The sequence below is a fragment of the Nomascus leucogenys genome, chromosome 21 (genome assembly GCF_006542625.1).
Source record: "Nomascus leucogenys isolate Asia chromosome 21, Asia_NLE_v1, whole genome shotgun sequence".
Taxonomy (NCBI): Eukaryota; Metazoa; Chordata; class Mammalia; order Primates; family Hylobatidae; genus Nomascus; species Nomascus leucogenys.
The window spans coordinates 29,652,371-29,676,642 of NC_044401.1; the positions used below are offsets into that span (position 1 = coordinate 29,652,371).

The 24,272-nt window shown below is 35.5% G+C and overlaps 1 protein-coding gene across 2 annotated transcripts in view; it reads right to left on the bottom strand.

Moving 5' to 3' along the window:
* CSNKA2IP (casein kinase 2 subunit alpha' interacting protein) overlaps positions 1-24,272 on the bottom strand; it is a 125,044-nt gene that overhangs the window by 51,895 nt on the left and 48,877 nt on the right. The window contains exon 2 of one of the 2 annotated variants that reach the window (XM_030801847.1): positions 12,052-12,219. The exons of the other annotated variant lie outside the window; for it this stretch is intronic. The gene's annotated coding sequence lies outside the window, so the exon portion shown is untranslated. The remainder of the gene's footprint in view (positions 1-12,051; positions 12,220-24,272) is intronic. 2 annotated transcript variants of the gene reach the window in all.

The following is a 24,272-nucleotide window of genomic DNA, read 5'->3' on the forward strand; positions in this document are numbered from 1 at the left end:
CACAAACAACTATACCTTGAAAATGCATTTTAATTTAATCACATTCTTTGATGTTCTCATTAGTGTTAATAAAGAGGAAAATGTTATTCTAATCAAGATAAAGTTATTTTCATATACACTTTACAATGACTAATAAATATAAAATTCAACTGTATTTATAAGGAAATTTACAGTGCATACTTAATGTAAAGGTAAAAAGCTAATTATCCCACACTACAACACAAACATTTGTAATTTTAAATACCAAATATTTCTTACTCAATCAGCAGTTAAAATGAGAAATCACTTTATATTTTGGTGACAACATTAACGTTTTATTCAATTGGTGTTTGTTTTGCTCCATCTCTCTCTATATATAACAAAAGTCTTTACTTTAAAGAGTAATTTTGGATATCCAAAGTCAAGTTTTTATCACCAGAATTCATACAATAAACCACCACTGTGATAAGAGCTCATGGTGAAGTTGATTTCTTGTCATTAGAACAAGGAAGTAATCAAATGGCACCATTTAACAATCATTAAATTCATATTGGATTTCATGTTACGATAATGAGAATAGAAACTAGAATAAGAAAAAGATGACTAAACTTTAGGAAATTATTTATATTTAACCTGAAAAGACAAGTTTTAAAGATAATAACCAAAGTCTATAATCTTATAAACAATCATTTTGAAGATTTATTGAACCATTGTCAATCAGATACCCACAAAAGATAAGTTGCTTTAAAAGACTTCTGTGGCAGGAGAGCTTCCGGAGTGGATGAGTGGTTCACACGGGAACAAATGAGAAAAAGAAGCCAGAAGTTTCAGAGATCTTTGTAAACATCTGAGTCCCAATGATCTCAAGCATGAACGCAGGTTGTCACGTACCTTAAGGAACAGACTCTTTCTATGAATAGCTATGGGAATAAATTACTCTATATCAAAAGCTCTCCCAATTTTGGAAATATGTGGAGGTGGGTCATCTTCAGGATATTCTAAGCTTTGGGATTTGATTCACGTTATCGCCCCATGTAGTTTTCATGATTTCATGCACAGAGCCTTCTTTTTGAGCTCAGTGAGCCACATTTTCCTGTGAAATGAAATGAAACCCCCATATGTTTTTAGTCATTTTGTAACAAAATTTGGAATCTTTCTATCGAAGACTTCAGAGTTTTCTGATATATTGATTTAGTCCAGCTAGGATTTCTCAGCTACTGTTGGGTGAAAGGTCTCTTGTAACACACAATGATCCTAATTCAGGCACAGACAATGGCCTTAGGGTAGTTAAAAATATGTCACCCTGATGCATTTGTTACGGAAGTTAAATACTATCATTGCTTTCATAACTGTTCCTGTAGTAAAGGATAATTTGAGTTTTTATTGTTTCATTTTACAAGTGGCCAATAAATCATATATATCCTGATAGAAAATTAAAGACAATATCACTGACTTTACTAGGAGATGGAGCAAAAATAGAAATAGAAAAGAATCTGAAGAAAACAAACTAAAACAAAATGATCTTGTGACTAAATAACTTGCTTCTTAAATCATATCCAACTTGTGAATAGTACTGTGCATGTGTGCTATAATTTGTCCTGAGAATATTTTTTGTCCCTATACATTCTGTTAAATAAACTAATTTTTTTCTATTTGCCTCACTCTCTATAATTTGATACTCAGAGAATTAAGAAAAAATATTCTATTTACAGCAAAATTTTCTTCTGTACCTGATCACCTAGACATTTTCCCCCTGAATTTTGAAGAAAGAAATCATTTTCGCATGTAACAGAGGCAGCTGGTTTAGCAGGGAATGCTATCATGGCTTAGCCCATCCTGATTCTGGGCAGCTACTTTGAATAGCTAGCTGAATTCTGTAAGCGGCCTCTTCCATTTTCTCAGAAAATGTGGGGAAGCATGGAATAGGACAGGAGACAGAACAGAGGACAGAACCAAAGTAGGGAAAGAGAAGAAAAAACAGAAATAGAGGAAGTAACTGCTGAGGCACAGCTAATCAGAAAGGACACTTCATGCATATTATGGACCCATTGTGATAATAAAATTGGAACCAAATTGCCTACACAAACCACTTGAGACACTCTGCATCTTTAATTTTTAAAGTTATGAAGACACTTGACACAGAAGGGGATCAATTATCACTAGTTTTCGTGCAAATACTTACTTAAGCAATGCTGTGGGTCAGAGTCAGTAGGAAAATTGCAGGCTTGCAGCCACATAATGGCAACTAATTACACTATTCCCGGGCCCCTTTTCAATGGTCTCAGTTGGCAGTAGTGGTCATAGCTGACTTATTCTGATTAAATTTCAAGGAGTCTAAAGGTATGTTAAATGTAATGTATGTATTTGCTAAAACTGGTTTGGATCATGAAGCCACCAAAAAAACATTAAAACAAAAGGGAGGCCGAGCGCCGTGGCTCACGCTTGTAATCCCAGCACTTTGGGAGGCCGAGGCGGGCGGATCACGAGGTCAGGAGATCGAGACCATGGTGAAACCCTGTCTCTACTAAAAATACAAAAAAAAAAAAAATTAGCCGGGCGTGGTGGCGGCGCCTGTAGTCCCAGCTACTCGGAGAGGCTGAGGCAGGAGAATGGCGTGAACCTGGGAGGCGGAGCTTGCAGTGAGCCGAGATTGCGCCACTGCACTCCAGCCTGGGCGACAGAGCCAGACTCCCACTCAAAAAAAAAAAAAAAAAAAAAAAAAAAGGGAATCCTCCAGTTAACTTGTTAGGTACTCAAATCCTTGAGAGGGATAATGTGGTACCATTTAATAACGGAATAGAGGTTTTCAGTATGGCATAGAAGCAGTTCCCAGATCACAGTGGCCCCTCTTTCAATGGGCAATCTTGAACATATACATTTAGAAAAATGGGAATTTATACTGCTCCACGCTATATGGGACAGTTAATAGAGTACTTTATGTTAATAAAGTAAATGGAGTGCTTTACTTTCTGTTGGTAACAGTTTGGAGAGCCTGGTCAGGCACTGGCTTTATTCTGAATTGTCAAGCCTAGTTCAAGTTTTCTTTTTTATTATACTAAGGTTAATCAGCTAATTTAATAGAAACATCTCTACTCTCCTTTTTGGTTCCACCCCACAAAGTATTGAGAGAGAAATATTATCTCCATAATGAAAAGTCTGTCAACAAAACAACTAGTCTAATAGACAAGGAGACTGAACTTCATTTTTGAGTTCAGGAAAACAAACCATTAGAAACTAAATGAGGGTTGTCAGGCTTGTGGTAACAATTAAAATAAACAAACCTCATTTATTGCCTCTATTGCCTACATCTCCTTTACTCTGTTGCCTTTATGAAAACTGCCTAAGTAGACATGGCATTGAACACTGAGTATTTCTTCCCATCTTATTTCTATTTCTTTTCTCTGGGCAATTTGCCCTTAAGAAGTGAATTAAGTACTGGTGAATTAATTTATTTCTGTTCAACTGAATATACTGCTTTATTGTATATTTTAAAATTAATTTATTACATATAAAAATAAATTGATTGCAGCCGGGCGCAGTGGCTCATGCCTGTAATCCTAGCACTTTGGGAGGTCGAGGTGGGTGGATCACCTGAGCTCAGGTGTTCAAGAACAGCCTGGCCAACATGGTGAAACCCCATCTCTATTAAAAATACAAAAATTAGGCCGGGCGCGGTGGCTCACGCTTGTAATCCCAGCACTTTGGGAGGCCGAGGCGGGCGGATCACGAGGTCAGGAGATCGAGACCACGGTGAAACCCCGTCTCTACTAAAAATACAAAAAAATTGGCCGGGCATGGTGGCGGGCGCCTGTAGTCCCAGCTAATCGGAGAGGCTGAGGCAGGAGAATGGCGTGAACCCGGGAGGTGGAGCTTGCAGTGAGCCGAGATCGCGCCACTGCACTCCAGCCTGGGTGAAAGAGCAAGACTCCGTCTCAAAAAAAAAAAAAAAAAAAAAAAAAAAAATACAAAAATTAGCCAGACATGATGGCAGCTACCTGTAATCCCAGCTACTCGGGAGGCTGAGATGGGAGAATCACTTGAACCTGTGAGGCGGAGGTTGCAGTGAGCCGAGATCGTGCCACTGCACTCCAGCCTGAGTGGCAGAGCAAGACTCCATCTCAAATAAATAAATAAGTTAATTAATTAATTAATTAATTAAATAGATTGCATACTATTTTCTTCACTCTCTTCCAAAGAATATCACCTTTATAGTAAATAAAGCTTTGCTTGTGAAAGAAGCTCTAAGCCATTTAAAAAAGTAAAATGTGTGTGTTCTCAGCCTATATGGCCACCTGTCACCACTTGCCTGGAGGGTAGGCATGACACACTGACCTCCATTAGATGCAGAGACTATGATTCCAAAAGTGAAAAGAGGTTATTTTCAGCACTACATATGCCACTAAGAAGCTGACATTTTGATGTCCACTCCTCATTTTGCTAGCCTGAATCTACTAGCATAATATTGTTTTGTATCAATCCATAAAATCATAAAAACATATTCACACATTTAACTTACTAAATGTTACAAGAAATGCATAAATACGCATTCAGAACCTCCCTCTCATTTTTTTAATCTTTTCTGAAGATTTTATTTCTTTCTAAAACGTATATTAGGAAAAGAGTATTTGCACAATGCCGGGTAATACCTGGCACGCGATTGAGTAGGTGATTCCACAAATCCGCAGAGTCTGAGGAGGTAGGATTGAAAAGCTACTGTTTTCTATTGATACTGAGCCAATATGGTTAGTAGAAGAAGTTTTCTTTCTTCTGTCCGCTTTGTGGTCTACTTGAGGGTGGGAGGCTGTTAACAGTGTGATAGGAACTAACAGCATTACATGCTACAAAAAGCAATTGCCTGAGAAATTTTCCTAAGCCAGAGCCAAAGCAAAGCAAATGCAATACTCCCCCTCACCTCTGTGTCGGCCACGTGAGAGTGCAGCTACACCGTGATCTCCACAGGGCAAATTCCATGACAGAAACTGGATTCTGTGGCCAGTTGCATGGCGACATGGGTCTGCCGCAAGAATGGAATTTAAATATTGAATACTACAGACATTTATTTTCTTTCCAGAGACCAACAAAAATAAATAATTTTAACTACACAGGTGCATTTGCTTCATTTCATTGAAAGAAAACACCTTCTAGACAAACAAAGATGCACAATTTTATTTGGAAACACTAGTATCATATTATATTTTGGTACTTTCATATGAAGTCCAATGGAACAGTCGCCAAAAATCCCATCTTAAAATCATTCAATTAGTGTTATACCCTTTAGCTGAAATAGGAACAAAGCATTCCCTAAGATCTGATCATTGAATGTTGAGTGTTTCTTCCCCCGTTTTAGAATGTTATTTATTTCAAAAAATTATCTCCTCACTTCCAGAGAGATAAGAGAAAAACGAAATGAAAAAGCTCAACTGCCAGCTAAAGCTTTTATAGATAACATTTAAAGCAGCTGTGCTTCCCGTAGCCCATGCCTAAAAATATAACTGAATTGTATTCGTTGAATTCTAAAAGTTCAAAGTACATATAACCATTATGCATTAAGAAAGTAACTACCTGCCCTTAACTTTCTTATTTTGCTTCTAGTTTTGGATAAAATTTTATTGTTTCAATTTCAATTTCAAAGCAACATAATCATGATAGCCATTTATTTTGGTTTTTAATATAAAATTAGCCTTTTCATATCTTGAAATCATTCAGGTTTATTTTCTTCTATTTGAATTTTTTTATATATAATACAAAAGCATAAGCTAGAGTTGACCAATGAGGTTAATTAAAAGATTATATATTTTTTATTTTATGAAATTATAGACTCTTAAAACCAGAAGATCATCTTAGTGATTATCTAATATAGCTCCACTCATTTTTTTAGATGAAAAAAACTTAGGTTCAGAGGAAATGAATGATTTACTTAGAATCACATGGCTAGTACATGGCAAAGTTGATACTAGAATGCTTAGACTTTTCATCCTAAAATATTTTTGTTCTGCAAGCTCCCTAATGGAATAAAGAATAAAACAGAGTGCTAATCACATGATAGGCAAGTGGGTGCCTAGGACAAATCAGGGAAAAGTGAAATAAAGGAAAAGTGTCTTAAAATGGTTGTTTTGGTCAGAGTTCCAACAGGAAACATATGACATGCTCAAATTGAAATAATTGGAAGAGAGTTTAATAAATAAACTACTTATCAAGGTACGGGCAGGGTATAAAGAAATCACAAGAGATATTGCTGGAGTCCAGGGCTAGAAATCACTAAGCTATTATCATTCCTAGGCCTAACCCAAAGAAGATAATAGGGTTTCTGAAAGCCAAAGAGGGGGCTCTGTAGAGAACTCTACTTTGACAAGCTTTCTGACTTTCGACCAAGATGCAGAGTTAACATGAGGTGATCCTGCAGGGAAGAAGGCAGGGGAATGAACGCAACGATTTTCTCCCCTTCCTCTAATCTCCTGTAGCAAACATCCTGCCTAAGCTCACGGGAGGTTAAAAGAACCTCTTGATATACAGATCAGTCTCCCTGAATAAGTAGCAGGGTGAAGGGCAAAGGACAGATCTGTTAAAGAAAAAATTATTCAGGACATATTAAAGATGATAAGACCAACTTTATTCAGAGAGTTGGAGGAACACGGTGATAGGTATAGAGACCACTGCAATGAGATTTTGCATTGCGGGAAAGAGATTGGACTCGACTCCAAATACAGCATGGGCAAGTGGAATTTATAGTGAAAGAACTGGGTGGGTGTCGTGGATGGAAAATTACTAAGAGGAAACATCAAGGTAAAGGTGGATTCTAGCTAAACCAATCGAGCAGGATTCTTGTTGAAAGAAGGCTAGGTCAATCAAACGTCACCTAAAGAATGGTGGAGGATGAAGAGCCTGATCAGATATTGAGGGTGATCCAATATCAGGAACAGGGGGTTCTTATTAAACTGACTTAGCAAGGTTCTTGCTAAAACTGGATTTTACAAAGAAGTAAACAGACAGATGGTAGAAGGCTCAGAAGCTTGACGAAACTTTAGTCACACAAAGAATTTTTTTCAATCTAAAGGAGTAAATGAAGGCAGAGGGGTGATGTTTGGACAAAGGAAGAAATAGAATAAAAGTTCAAAGAGAAAAAGACATCAACTTAAGAATTAGGGGCAAAAAAGTATTAACACAGCACAAGAGGAACAACACCCCAGAATGATAGAGTTGCATGGATAATAATAGGTTATAAAGTCATGTTTCTAGAAAGAGAGAAAAAAAGAGTAAATGGAGAGGAAAAGGAAAGACTGAGGCTTAAAGAGGGAAGGTTGAAGGAGTGAGGTGTTAAACAGATTAAAGTTTAAATTAAAAAATACTATTTTCATGTAAACCTATTCTAGTTGGACCTGGGCTAGAGGAAGAGTTTTCTTGGACAGCACTGATCTAACATGTAACATATATATTGTATTAACCATATAAGCTGCTTGTGAATATTGAGGATTTTCTTATTACCGCAGTCTCAGAAACGTATTCACTTTAAATCTGAAATCCTTTTATTTTGCGGGGCTGGCACGGGAGAATTTTGCAGCATTTCCATTGGTGTTAAGTTATCTGACTTTCCCAACACTTCACTGTGTTTCTGTGTTGGCTCTGTCTACCAGCAGCCCCACACCTTTCCTGGACAATTGTCTATGGGTTTCTTCCCCAAAACTATCTGTTACACATGCCATGCACGTTCTAAACCATCCCTCCTTCAACTTTATTTTCTGATATCGCTTTCTTGTTTCTAGTTACTTAAAAATTCATTTCTCCCAAAGAGACTCTCAAGTTATATGCAAACCAAAGAAAAAGAAATATACCAAGTATGTGGAACTTTTCTCCCCCTATTATCAGAAAAGAATTGAATCTACTTCCATCTGCTAGAAGACTTCATGTGTGTCTCTGACCTTGTGTCATGCCCAGCAGCCTTCCCTTTTCACCAGCAAGTGTCAACTTCTTTCCAGATTTCTTTGCCAAAGCATTGACTTCTTTCACTAGGACATTTGTGAAACTCCAAATGAAATAATTTTGTTTATAACAATGTAGAATTATGCTATCATTTGCCTACAGTTCTTATATTCTTTGAAATTTCATTGATCCTTCTAAGCCTGAGCTCCTTTATCTAGAAAAAGTAAATAACAGCTTCTTTACCATAGGTTGCTAAAATCATACAAGATAATGCATGTAAAGTGCTGATCACAGTGCTGCAAATAATAAAAGCTCTTTAAATGTTAACTATTATTATTATTGCTTTCTAAATGGCTGTCTGTGATGGGCTGATGATTTATTGTAAAAGACGGTAATGAAGCAAGCTAAGGGGTCAAGGCTGCTCTACCAAGGATGAAAATAAAAGAACAAAGCTGCCCCATTACGATCCCTTGGTGTCAATGAGTAAGATATTCTCTAATGACAAGCTGGTCCTTTTCTCAGAAATGGAACATATTTATCTCCATAAATCAAATTAGCCAGTCTAGAATAAAGTTACATTTTTCAATGGTGACCTTATTTTTCTAGAATTTGTATTTAATGAATCATATTTGGGGGCATTCAATCTATAATCTTGAACAAAAAACCTAATAAAAATATTGCAGAGGCTAGTTTTATAGGTATTTTTAAATACTTGAGAAATAGTTTTTCAAATGGATCACCGAAATGATGGCCTTGGAAAGCCTTCCAGCTCTATAAGCATACAATCTAGGTAAGAATTTAGGTAAATTGTCTGAAGTGAAAAATATGATTCTGAGGCTGAACTAGGATTGACAGAACCACATAAAATAAGCCAAATTAAAACCACTATAGATTATGCATGAGATCATTAGGACATAGGGTTCAATAATTAAAGATGGCCCTTTAATTTTAAATTGGTTTGAATTTGAAAATATACAGAAGCAATCTCACAAACACCTTGTACCCACCACTCAGATTTAATAAACATTTTAATACATTTTCTTTAGATAATTGTGAGAAGACATCAAAAAATGAAGAGTTGATCAAAGTCCTTTTTGAGCAACCTAATTGATTCTACTCCATGCCATCATCCCCCTCACATTATGGATATAATCACCGTTCTGAAGTTGAAGTGCACACCTCCCCTCCTTGTCTTTATACTCTTTATGTACAAATATATAGTATACTCTTTATGTACAAATATATACGTATGTGTCTACACATAGCATATATTATTTTATGTTTCCAAATTTGAAATAACAAGTAACATATTGTATAAATTCTTAAGAGATTGCCTTTTTCTCTCAACATTTTTGTATTGATTTTCTTTATTCATTGTGACTGCTGTATATAAACTTATCCAATTTTAATAATAGACATTTAGGTTGTTTCTAGGTTTTTACCATAAACAACAGTGTTACATTGAATAGTTCTGCATATTTTCTTGTGCACATATGCAAGAGTTTTTCTGAAGTAAATTCTGAAGCACGTAGAATCAGAATGCTGGATCCTGGTCAATTTAACTAGATATTGCCAAATTGCTCTCAAAACTTGCATCGATTTTTACAACCACTACCAACATATAAGGGTTCCCTTTATTCTATATTCACACAAGCACATGGTGCTGCCAGAATTTTCTAAATGTTCATTGTTTTGGTGAACATAAAATCAAATAACATTGTTTAGATTTTATTTAAAAGCCAAAGTTAAAATAAATTTTCAAATAAATGTCTTCCAAGCAGTCAGTTACTGGGTTATGAATGTAATGTAGCTTGCCAAATTTCCATTTAACCCATTTTGTACCTATGTGGAATGTTATGATGTATGATATCTACAAGCTGCCAAAAGAATGGCAAAAAAGAAAAAGACATAGCAGATTGCCCCTCTGTCAAAAGCAAGTTGCCCCATCCCATTTTTCTCATGGCCAAAAGTAACTAGACACTCAACAAGAGCTCACTTAATAAATCAGATTTTTAAGCTAATTTACATTTTTATAAATATTAGCTTCCTTGGAAATCCTTCTGTTTGCTTCTTCATTCTCTCCTCCTCTCCCTCACATCCTTTTTTTCCCTGTGTTCTTCTTTTTTCCTTCTTCTTGAGAAAAGCCCATTTAAATATACTCAGTTGCAAAGTTGGACTAGTTAGCTACTTAAGACATGGCAAAGATTATAACTTCCCACTGAGATTTTGCAAGTGACTCTTTTTCATTAATAGAGCAGCAGGATTCGAGGATTTTTATTAACTCTCCATTTAGAGCCTGATAATCCTAATAAACCTATCTTTCTCCTAAAAGACTTACTTTATCTACTTATTCATATTTCCATGGTAGTAGCAGCACAATCTATTCCGAATTAAATTTTCTGCAAGAGTATCTTAGCTTCTAGTCCCTAGAAGATAAGTTTTTGTTTTATAATTTAATGAAAATTTCTGTAAGATACCATACACTTGGTGCATGCACTGAAGACCATTAACTAATAGGCCTCTGTTTCATTGTTATTGTTGCTATTCAAATAATCATGTAGGTTATGCATGCAAATGGTCATCATTTTATTTAAATAATGATAGTTCCCCAGAGTTAATCTTATTTTGAAAATTATAAAGAAGACAGAAGATCTTGTGAAATCATCAGAATTAATTCTTTAAGGAAGCAGTCTACATGATTATTCATTTTATAAGACCTTATATTTGACTTTTGCAAATTATGTTTTAATGACTGCTCAAAAAACAAAGAGCAATAGTATTAACTACTTTGCCTAATATTTGAAGACAAATGATACACTGCTCAATAACATATGATAACTTCATATCATTTTTCATCATAAAAAAATTGCACGTATTTCAAGGCCTTAACCTAAATAACCTAACTCAACCAATTTATGCTAATTCATCTTCTGTTATTCTTCTACAAACACCCTACACCTCAGTCAAATTTCTTACTGATTCCTTAACTTCTATTCATCAAATTTTTCCATGCTTTTCTCACACTGCGTCATGAACCATACTATCTTTATACATTAAACTTTAAACTTTTCTTTAAACTTTTACATTAGTTTCTTGTTGCTTATATAACAACGTGCCACAAATTTAGTGCCTTAGAATAACACAAATTTATTATCTTCCATTTTTGTAGGCTAGAAGTCTAACACAGGTTTCACTGGGCTAAAATCAAGGTGCATTTAGAGCTGTGCTCCTTTTACAGCTTCTAGGGGCCACCTATAATTCCTAGTTTGTGGTTCCATTCTGCCATCATCAAAGCCTTCAGTGTTACATCTTGCTGACCATTCTTCCGTAGTCATATCTCCCTGTCTCTTACCACACTAGAAAAAGATCTCCAATTTTAAAGACCTGTACAATTAGATTAGGTCCACTATGATAATCCAGGATAATCTTATCTCAAGGTTCTTAATGTAATCACATCTGCAAAGTTCCTTTTGCCATATATGATAATATGCTCATGAGTTTGAGAAATTAGCACATGGAAAGCTTTGCGGGCCATGATTCTGCCTTCCACCCCTTTCTCCTATTCCTCCCACCTACCAAAATTTCCCGCAGCATTAGATTATGTAGTGGGCGGCTCAAACCAAAAAGGATCATTCAGCTCAACCTTCCATTTTAGAAGTAAGGCCGCCAGTCTCATTACTGGCAGGAAGTCAATTCTTGGCAAATATTTGTTAAATACTGAATGAAATAACTTGCCCTTCTCTGCCTGGCTCAGAAAATAACATTTCTCTGAAGTCTTAATTATGCCATCTTGAATAGATTTCTCACTCAAGACTTCTCTAGTATTTATTTACCTTGCCACTAATATGTAATTTACCATTTGTTTTAAACAAGGACAGATGTTACTTTTCTACTCTCAAATCTTATACTCATTATATGCTTCATTTTATGATACTTCTATTATGTGATTTTCATTATATGATGTTTTATACTTTTTGCTTTTTGATTCCTCAAGTATTCATTCTATTGTGCATTCTCTGTAATTTCTGTGCCATATTTTACTAATCTGGGTCAGTTGTATGCCTCAAGGCAAGATTCAGTTTCTCAGTTTCATTTTTCTTTCTGAACTCGCCTTTTGTAATTCGCTTCACTGGAAAACACACGAGGTTAGGATACCTCATTTAGGGGCAGGTTTTCCATCTCTCCTTTCTTGTTCAGCTTCGCTAATTGTAGTTGGAGTGGCAACTCAGTTGGATTAGCACCCTGGGGCTTGCTGTCTTTAATTTCCAGAGGAAGAAGTGGGAAGCCGTATTCCAGTCTCAGGCCTGTGTGCCTGCCATATTTCTGCCAGGAAGAATCAGTTTTATTTATCACTTCCTGCCCAATGTCTAGTACCTTATCAGCATATAGTAAGTACTTAATAAACATTTATCAAATGAATGAATGTAAGGATGAATGAAAGATTAACATAAAAGTTAAACTCTTATTGGTCTGTATTTGTGAGTCTGACCTTTGGATGCAGGAGCAGAGTGAGTGAGGAGTTTGGCTACCCTAGTTCTTTTCAACTGATCCTGGATAATCACTTCTAAATATTTCTCATATTGGTGACGTATATATTTTTTAGAATGTAGATGATATATTTTTTCAAATGTTTAAGTCAATAAATTGTATTCAGAGTGTTAACAATAAAGCCTCAACCATTTTGCTCTAAGAATGAAATAATAAAATCTTTTGTAACAGAATTCACAATAACATAATATTTCCAAATGAATTCCAAAATGCTTTCAGTCTTTATGCTATTGTTGAGGAATGCATCCCTCAAAAATGGCCTTATTAAAAAACACCACCTATATCAATGTTCATGTCCTACTAAGTTAATATTTTATGAAAATTATATCTTTTTGTTTGTCTTTCTTTTCTGACAGACCTCCTTATGTGCATCTGATACATCTTTGTATCCTTAAACCTAAGATAGTCACTATTTCTGTAAAAAATCACTTACGAATAAGTGAATGGATATTTTGTTTGATATAGTTTCTTCCTCAGATATCTATTGAGCATTAATATGTGCAAGAGACTGTGAAAGCTACACAAATTTTAGCACTGAGCAAGACATAAATATTCCCTACCATCAAAGTGCAAGAATGAAAAACAACTACAAATAATGAATTATCTGTCTCCCTATATAAGGCTCCTGTTGTAGATAAATCAAGATGTCTTTATAGTATCTCAAAACTTCATGGCCAGACTAGCTTTCAGCTTGTAATTGTTAAATAAAGCCTACTCACTTTCATATCTGACATCTATGCTTTCTCTTCGCTATCAAGATTGGACCTTTCTCTATTTCTAAAAGTAAGCCCAGCAGAGTGGAAAGAGTTTCATTAGTTAAGATGGAACATATACTTTGGTATATACAGCATTTAAGAATTTTTAAGTATATACGCACCCAATTTATTTTAGGATTAATTTATCTAACTGGTGTGTGGATTTAAATAATTTTTGTTAATTATGAAGTTTTTGCATTCATATTAGTGGGGTCCTTCAGCATTAATATTCTTTATAACTTTAAGAGTTCAAGGACAGAGAGAAAGTATATTTTTCTTTCTTGTTCACATGATAAAACAGAAGCATGGAATTTTTAAGTATCTTATTCTAAGTCATATAATGAGTCTTGATTAAAATCACTGCTAGAAATCAAAGCTTTTTGTTCAATGGGTTCAACAATGGGCCATTCATCTTCCATAGACGTTTTGCATAAGTAATAGCAGCTCAAGTTTAAGAACAATTCCAGTGGCCATAACATCTATATTCATTCTACATTAAAGCATTTAATTTTCTGTTTATGAATTCAGCATATTTCTCTGAGTTGGACGTAGTTCAGTGTTTTATTATAGGAAATCATATTTTTTCCTGTAGGTTGTCAGGAAACAGTTACCCAATTTTACTTAGTTAGAACAATGGTTCTTATCCAAAAAGCTGCTATAAGTAATGAAAATGAAATCAATTTACTGGCTCAGCTCCCAGATTAAGGATTCCTTTATGGATAAATAAAATAGTAGATGGCATCTAAAAGGGGAATGAGCAATTTATGTATTATCAGGACACTTCTTACTTTTCACTTTTAGTAAAATGAAACACTTACTATTTGGACTTAAAATGCCTCAAACTGTGATGTTATTTTAAAAAAAAAAGAGATAGGCAATATCCTAGTAATAACAATAAATAATTTAAAGGCTGGTTTTCCACAATAATATTATATACACTAAACAATTTTAATATTTTATGAATATAAATACTATGACACATCACCCCTATTTCATTTTCAATTTTTCTTCCTCAGTCTATTAAGGCAAACTCTTTCATATTTTATATCTTTCCAGTGATACACTACAAAGTAAATATGACTGCTCAGATGCTTGTTCCATAAACCTGTTGTCAATTTTGTAGTGTTACATGAGGGATTATCAGCCTTGTGACAGATTATTCTCTATCATTATTCTTGTTAATAATAGTAATTTTATAGAACTTGAAAAAACTAATAAAAGATGAATAATGTTACAAGCGCAGCATCCCAAGTATACTATTGTAAAGGTAGCACAAACATAAGAAATCAAAGTAGAAAACTGACAAAATTGGAAACTTCAGGAGGAAAAGACAAGATGCACAGGATAGTCTTGACATACTTCTAGCTGAAATACATTTGAAGTAGAAAGAGGAAGAACAAGAACTGAGAGTGGCCCTTTCTCCCTTTCTGTAATTCTTACTAAAATCATTGTATCTTGACCTAAGATTTCACCTCACAGCTATTCCCTATTGGGTGGTAAATGTTTATCTTCTACTCAGACCTATTTACTGAGCACCAAGCACACTTGTGGGCTTGTGAAATCTATCTATTTCACATGCCCTCTTGTTTTTCTTAAAAATATCACTGTCATACATTTGGCACACTGACGCCATCCCTCGACTCCTCCCTTTTCCTTACCTGCCATATTCAAGCTATCACTAACTCTGTTAGTATTTTTTCTCTAAATCACCTCCTGATTATATCCAATTCTCTCCATTTCCAATTCACCATGCTAGTTCAAGCTACCACTTTGGACTATTGCTGTACCCAGTTAACTGTCCTCTCTAATTCGACTATGGCTTTACTCCAATCCACTCTTCACATGGCAGCCATACTGATCTTTTTAAAATGTAACTATTATAATCTTATGCTCCTGCATCAAGCCATTTAGAATAGAGATTTGGCTTCAAGATCATTATCTAGCCACTAAGGTATCTCTCCAGCAAAATCTAACATTGCGCTTCTCCTCGCTCTCTCCTAACGACCACGATCATCTCTCAGAAGCATAACCTCACTGTGTTTCCTCCCTCCACAGGTCGTTTCTCATGTTCCTTGTTGTGGATAGAATGTGCTTCACTCCTCGCTAACCTAGTCAATTCTTGTTCAGGCTTCAGACTTCAACACCTTGCATTTTCACAGGAAAACTTTCTGTACTCTCCTCCTAAGGTCAAGTTACTTGATTATATCCCTTAAAGAAGTGGGTAGTCCTCTTTTATTGCACTTAATGTGCGACTCTTTTATCAATGTCTGTTTCTTCCCCTAGATCGCAAACTCATAGTCAGAGAAGGCCTATGATTTTACTAATCATGGTTAACTCCAGGATAAAGCAAGTGACTGCATATAGCGGATACTCAAAAAATATTAGTTCAATATAACTGCCAATTAAAGTAATTAATTGTAATAAATGATTATAAAATAAAAATTGTAAACAATACTGTCTTGAATAACATAAAAATGTGAAACAGGAGTATACTTAAAACATGTGAAAGACATGTACATTGAAAACTCAAAGAAAATTTATGAGACAAAAAGAAATAAATAATTCAAGCTATATACCATTTCAGTTTATTGGTAGATTCAGTATTGTTAAAATGTTGATTCTTCCCAAATTTTTCTGCAGATTCAGTTCAATCCCAATTAAAATTCCAACAAGCTTTTCTTTGTAGAAATGGATAAGCTGATTTTATCATTAATATAAAAATGCAAAAGATTTTAAATAGCTGAAACAATTTTGAAAAAGAAAAAGCAAATTTATATTATCTGAAAGTGTATCCAGAAAACTGGCAGAGAAGAGAGAGTTCTAAATTAGATATACAGGTAAGATCAATTTATGTTCACAAATGTAGTATGGTCACTAAACAAAATAAAAGATAGTGTTTTCACCAAATGGTGTTGGAATAACTGGAAATCATTACAGAAAACATTAAATTTGACCCTTATTTCATATCATTGTCAAAAATTACCTGAAATGGATCATAGAATTAAGTGTAATGCTAACGCTATAAACTTTTAGAAAAAAAGGAGAAATTTTTCATGATTATTGGATAAACAGATGTCTTAGGAAACACCATAAAAATTGATACTTGGAATTCATAAAAATCTAAAACTTCTACTCTTCAAATTACACCATTAACAAAATGAAACTAAGAGAAAATTTTATGTATAAGTGTACGTGTATATATGTGTGCATATGAATATGAGTGTGTATACTTAAACACACATGCACACAAGTGAACACATATGTGTAAACAGAACAAAGGACTTTTTTAACTTTTATTTCAGGTTTGATGGTACATTTGAAGGTTTACTATATAGGTAAACATGTGGCACCGGGGTTTGTAGTTTGTAGTTTATCACCCAGATGTTAAGCCCAGTACTCAATAGCAGTCTTTTATGCTCCTCTCCCTCCTCCCACCCTCTCCTCTCTCAAGTAGACCTCAGTATCTGTTGTTTCCTTTTAGAACAAAGGGCTTGTATCCAGAATATATAAACAACAATTACAACTCAATAAGAAAACAATCCAATCAAAACTCTGGACAAAGGACTTAAAGTTTTCATAAAAGGCAAATATGTAGTCAATAAATAGGTGAAGCAGTGCAAAATATCATTAGCCATCTTAGAAATGCAAATTAAATCTGTGTGTGCTGGCTCAGGCCTGTAATCCCAGTGCTTTGGGAGGCCAAGGCGGGTGGATCACCTAAGGTCAGGAGTTCGAGACCAGCCTAGCCAAAATGGTGAAACCCCATCTCTACTAAAAAATACACAAATTAGCTGGCCATGGTGGTGGACACCTGTAACCCCAGCGACTTGGGAGGCTGAGGCAGGATAATCACTTGAACCCAGGAGGCAGAGGTTACAGTGAACTGAGATCATGCCATTGCACTCCAGTCTGAGCAACAAGAGTGAAACTCCATCTCAAAAAACAAAAATTTTTTAGAAAAGAAATGCAAATTAAAACTGAGACACCCCCATCCATTGCTAAAACTTAAAAACACCAAATATTGATGATGGTATGGATAAAATTAAACTTTCATAAATGTATTTAGTAATGGAATATGGTACATTCACTTTGGAAAATAGCTTAGCAGTTTGCTACAAAGGTGAACATACACATATCATTATATGTACCCAATATCCCAGAGAAATAAGACAAGCGTCTGCACTTGTCTTTATACACAGCTTATGTTGTTAAATTTTACTGAATGATCTCTACACCTTCTAACTTTAAATGTAAACTACTTATCTACTGAGAACACCATATCCCTCACATTTCTCTCAAGCAAAGGCCTCACATTGCCCCTCACACCACATGAAATTATGTAGAATTGGGTCTTTGTCATCATTGTCCCCTAGCGCTGCTTTCAGACCATTACCCTTGCTCCTCTGTGGCCTGTCATTTCAGCTCTTCAACCCTTCTCGTCCTGTGTACTATCTACCTGTCTCTTGGTCATTTTTTTCTTATTCACTAATAACCCTGGCACCCAGATCACATTGTTCCTTTCTGGTCAAACTGCACTTCAGCTTTAAATTCTACGTTTTGAATTTTACATCTCAAATTCTACATCTCCAGTGACATTCTCCACCATTTTATTTTAACGACACACTTGTCTAAACATAAAGTAAACCAAGCAATCACATAAAACTTGCTTCAGAAATTTCACTGTTTGACCACAATCTCCTAAAATTCTGTAAACATCACTCTGCTATTGCACTTACACTTTGTCTTTAAAATATTGTTGAATTTATGGCACCATTACCCTAAATACATATATATGTATATGTGTATGTACACATCCATCTATTTATATCGATCCACTCTGACTATATTATTTATTTATATCAACTTCACGTCTGTTTATATTCCCCCTGACTATTTTGATTCAACAAATTATCTACTACTCTCCTTCCATTCTTAAAATTCCTTTTCCCATGCATACATGCCAAATCCCTATCTCTAGGTGAATACACTAAGCACTTTCTCCATGCTTATAGTCTAGGTTGAGAAATATCTAACTATTACACAAGATGACATCAAAAAATGTAATAGTCTTCAGTTGGGCAGTTTTAAAATTTCTCAAGACTGAGTAAGTTTACCTGAAATGCTTTCTTCCATATTCCACATAAGACTATATCAACCCTTTTCTAATCTGCTTAAACTTAAATCCTTCGTCTTACTTCACAGTATCTGCAGATATATGAGAAATGTCCTTCGATTGTCACTACAGAAGATGTCATCTCACATACAGCTATACCCATTCTTTCTCCTTTCCTCCTGATACAAAGGGCAAAACCCCCTTTATCCCTTTCAAGGCCCATCCTCCCCTTTATTCTCCAGGTAGATTCCAGTTGTTTCACCCTTCCCTAAACCTTGTGCTATTAATTATCTATCTCTCAACTAACACAACTGCATTTTTAACCTCCATTCCACCTGCTTTAAAGTGTGTTCATATTGCCCTATTTTAATAAAATTAAATAAAACAAAAGCATCTTTCCTCAACCCAATAGCCCAGCTAACTATCCTATTTCTCTTCTCTCCACCCAAACTTACGTAATGTGTTGATTGCTCTTTTTCCCAGTTCATCACATTTTTTATTTCCAGTTTATTCCAATCTTGTTTCAACTTACATAAATACAGGGAAACTGCTTTTATCAAAGTCACTAATGTCTTACCCACTCCAAAATTCAATTACAATGTTTTTATTGTACCTTACTTTAATTTTTGAAAGAATTTGAACTGCTGGCTGCTTCCTCCTTTTTGGAACTCTCTCTTTACTAAATTTTCATGTCACATATTCTCTTAGCTTTTTCACTATTCCTCTGGCCATTCCTTCTTAGTTTTCTTTGCTTGTTCTTTCTTTTCCATCAATGAATTTCTCAACACTTCTCCTACATCTCCTTATCTTCTCTACCTATTCTCTATCCCTATAGATATCTAATTCCTTTCCTTGGGCTTTAATAGCTATTTTGGGGTGTGTAACAATTTACCTATGTCCAGACCACATATATCTCCTGAATCCTCCCCTGAATTCTGAACCATATATCCAACTGCCTACTTGACTCTAACACATTCATAAATTCCAGTTGGAAACAATATGTATTATCTTCTATTGCTTCAGTTTGCCCTATACTACCTACTCCTTTTCTGTGTTTTCTATTTGTTAAAATGGCACCCCAACCTCTGGTGATCCATCCAGAAATCTGGGGCATGTTCCTAGCTATTTCCTGGTTTTCACTCCTTATCACATCCAACTTACTACAAATTCTTTTGATTCTACATCCTAAAGTTCTTGGTTCTTCCATTAAAGCGCTCATCGATGCACCATCATTTCTTTAACAAACTGCTGCAATCACCTCCTCACTATTCCCACTGCAACCACTCAGCTGCCTTCCTCCACCTCATTATCTAATTTCAGAGTCATCTTTCCTAAAATGCATATATGGTCATGTTACTCTTGCCATAAATTATTACAATGACTTCCCAAGCTCTGATCTCCAACAAGGCTTACCAGATTGTACACAGTCTCATGACTTTCTACCTCTACAACGTCAAATGCAGTTAGTTCCCCTTTACTGCTTCCACTCCAAAGATGATGAGTTTATTAGTTTCTCAAACAAATTATTATTTTTCTTGCCTCTGGTTCTTGGCCCCTGCTGTACCTTCTGCCTATAGTATGTTTTATTTTTTCACTCTTCATCTGGCTATGACCCACATAATCATGAAGTTATATCTTAAATATAACTTTAAGAACAACAACAAAATAACTCTTGCAGCTTAGATTTGCCTTGGTATATACATGTTTAGAAACTTATTTCACTTTGCAGGTTTGCATTTGCTTTTGAAATACTCTAACTACTTTTATGCTCTCTATTGTAATATCTATGAATAAAGGTATTATGTCCATTTAGGTCGTAGCTATACGCCTAATATCCAGCACGTTGTGTAGCACAGAGTAGGTTGTTAATATTTGTTGCAGGAGTAAATGAGTAAACAGTATAATTCAACAGTGCAAAAAAACCCAAAAATAATAGTCTGAAAAATTATTCTCAAGAATGGCAAAAGCTAACATTTTTAGCTCTTATCATGAATTAGGTATTAATATCAGGGTATCTACAAATCTCTATATCTATATGTACATATCTACACATCACAGAAATAGACATAAACATAGGCTCCTCACTTGGTCTTTGCAGCTGCCTATTAAGTATTATTGTCCTCATTTTGCCTAAGCAGAAACTGAGCATACAAAGATTAAGTAATTTGCCCCAATCACACTGCTAGAAAATAGCTGAAACTGAACACAGGGAAGTTTGATTCTAGAACACAAATTCTTAATCATATTGGAAGATTTCCTTTTAAAGAAGCACCAATGTTTTGAATTTTTACCTTTTAGGTAGGATCTATAAAATAAAATAATTGTATTAATACCATTATAAACATATTCGTCAGATTTCTTCAGTATACTACATATGCAACACTGTCAAAAGCAAAATACATGATGCGGAAACCTAAATTTTCCAAGACCTTAAAATAAACCATGGCAAAAACATTTGGATACTCATATTGCTGCACTAATTATTTCAGACTGCTCGAGAACTCCTCAGTTAATACTCCATGAAATAAGTGAAACCTTCACACCTAATAGAATTAATGTACCTATAAAGCATACAACTTTTAATCAGAGAATTAGAGTGAAATTAAGAAATGTCCACTCGATTTAGTTATTTATTCTTTTGCTATATTTTTTCTCATCAAATATTTGTGACTGGTACATCCTTCAGAGAAGACCTCTCATTGGATGTGACGTTGAGTTATCGGCTTAATGAGTTATGACAAAGCTTCATGACTAACTCTTTTGTTTCCTATACATGCCATCATTTTCTCAACAGTTCCAGGTCAGTGTCACTATGCCAGAGAATGTTCCAGCAGTAACCTTATCTTGGGTTGGATAGAGCTTTTCTCTTTAAAATCTCATGACCTGATGTTTAACCTTTACCAAAATGCTTAATGCTTAATCCAAAAATGCTACGTGTAAGGTTTTCTGTAAGGGAGCCTTTTGGTCTGTTTGCCAGCCTCATTTGATTCCAATCAAGTGTATCAGGTCTATTGTAACAATTTTGAACTTATCCTTATCCAAATTTATCACATCATCCTCCACAGACACAAACCACCCTCCTCCCCAAGAAGCTTTTCATGCTTCTTGTGTTCATGGCATAGATGAAGGGGCTCTGAAGTCCCGTCCACCTTCAGAGCTAAGCCTATTCTCTGATTCTGACAAGCTGTTTTTACATTCTGTTCCCCAGACCATTGTAGGGTACTCGTTTTACACAAGCTATTCTGGTGATTTTCTTGGAAGAAAGGAAGTATACTAACATGGTTTCTTTCCAATGAACAGAACCCAGCCATTACTTTTATAGAACACTTGTGCTGCTTAGGAGAAAAAAAAATCCCTCCCCAATTTAAAAAAAAAAAAAAGTACAGGGTTTTTAATCTCTTTACTTCCACCACCATGCACTCCAATGTGTATTTTTGTAATAGATTGCCACTGTTGGCTCTGTCCTTAAAATACATTCAGAATCCAACCCCTCCTTACCATCTTTGCCCCCAATACACTGGTGCAAGCCACGAGAAGCTCCAACCTGGATTATTTGGTCTATGCTAACTGTACTCCTTGCTTCTACCCTGAACCTCCATGCAGTCTATTCTCAGCAGAGTGACTTTTTTGAAACTATGTCAGATATTCTTATTCCTCTGCTCACTCATTTCCTATATCAACAAGAAGAAAAGTCAGCGTCCTTACGATGGCCTGTAAGTCCCTCCATGAGCTGGCAGCCCTGAAGTCTCCGACCTCATTCTCCTCTGCTCTCATTCTGCCCCACTTCTTTCCTGCCACATCGGCTTTCTAGCAGCTCCTCAAGCACAGCCAGACAAGGTCCAGCCTTAGGGCTTTTACACTTGCTGTTCCCTCTTCCAGGGACAATCTTCCTCCTGATGAAGCATTGTAAAACCTCATCAAGCCGATAACTAACATCCTCATTTTCTCACATTGGCAGAGTTTTTTTTTTTTTAATTAAATGTTACTGTCTCAGTGAGCTCCTTCCTGAACCCCCTATTTTAAATTGCAGCTTTACTCAATTACTCCTAATTTTCCTATTTGGTGCTCTCTTATTGTTCTATGGAACGCGAATTATCATCTAATATAGTTATGTAACTTATTTATTTCATTGTGTATCTCCTCCCAGTAAACTATAGCAAATGAGGGCACGGCTTTTGGGTGGTTTGGGGTTTACGGTTTTTGTGGAGGTTTTTGGTCTGTTGGTTCATTGTTATATCCTCATTTTCTAAAGCAGCACAAAGGAGACAATAGATAATTACTGAATATTTGTTAAATGAATGAGTCAATTGATGCTATTATTTGGTATTAAACCAAGCAGAAGGTGGAAATAATCTAATACAGACAGTAGCTATAACTTCCATGGAAGACCTCATTGTGGCTAAACAAACAGCCTTAATTCGACAGATGTTCAAGTAACCAAAAATTGAGGCAGACAGCTTGACTAACTAGAAAATGTTTGTATCTATACAGGGATATGAAGGTTTTCCAGAACAGCAAAGGGAGGATGAATAAGATGGCAAAGAACTGGACAGCCAACCTTATATCTGATTACTGTTAATAAACCAACTTTTTTCACTTCCTGACTTGGATGCGTTTATGTTCTCTATCCTAACGTTGAATTACAGACTTGCATTTAATTAGATAATAGATTCTGTACATTTGCGCTTCCTGTAAAATAAAAAACCCTCATTTTGACCTTTTTAATTGACTTAATCTGCCAAGATTCTGACCAAAGACTGTAACATTTTGACACTACATTTTGCAAAAAAGCTTTTATATATTGAAGCTTGATCAAATTGAATAATATATGTGCAGAAACTGGAAATATGTACTTTGCTCAATATAGTCTAATTAACATAATTGGCCTAGCACCAAAAATGACTAGAAGAGTTATATATTTTCACAGATATTAAACAGACCACTGTTTCATGTAAGACAATAATAGTATGTGAGTGTTTTTGTGTGTATGATTTAATCAGAAAATTATATGAAACATAGTAATCAGCAAAGAAGTCATGGAACTGTTAGAAACTAAAATAGAAATGATAAGAGGAAGTCAGATAACAGCACTGCCATCAGAAAGAAAAAATAAAGAGTTCTGTGCACAAAGAAGCAGGAACAAATTAAGCAGCCAAATTTGGGGAAACACTATGGGAAAGGAGGATTATAGTAATGTTTATTTCCCAGCACTTTGGGAGGCTGAGGCAGGAGGATCATTTGAGGCCAAGAGTTAGAAATCAGCTTGGGCAACACAGCGAGACCACGTCTCTACAAACAAATTTTAAAAATTAGTTGGGTGTGGTGGCATGAGCCTGTAGTCCTAGCTATTAGGAGGCTGAGACAGGAGGATCCCTTGGGCTCAAGAGTTCAAGGCTGAGCTATGATCATGCCGCTGCACTCTAGCCTGGGCAATAGAGCAAGATTCTATCTCTAAATAATAATAGTAAGTTTATAGTTTATCTGGAAACATATTATTTTTGATATATGTTAGAAATATACTTAAAATATTTTTAAAGGCAGTTCCAGGTGGAAGAAAAAGAAAAGAAATAAAATTTACATACCAGTACCATCCCATAGATTATTATGGTAATGATGAGCTGCATACAAAATTGTAATGCACTACCATAAAAAATATGGTTTAAAAGTTAATGGCAACCATGCAAGCATGTAACTGTAAGGAAGATAGATTAGTTAAAACGTGTTTGGCCGGGCGTGGTGGCTCATGCCTGTAATCCCAGCATTTTGGGAGTCTGAGGTGGGTGGATCAAAAAGTCAAGAGATAGAGACCATCCGGGCCAACATGGTGAAACCCCTTCTCTATGAAAAATACAAAAATTAGCTGGGTGTGGTGGCACATGCCTGTAATCCCAGTAATCCTAGCTACTTGGGGGGCTGAGGTAGGAGTATCACTTGAACCCAGGAGGCGGAGGCTGCAATGA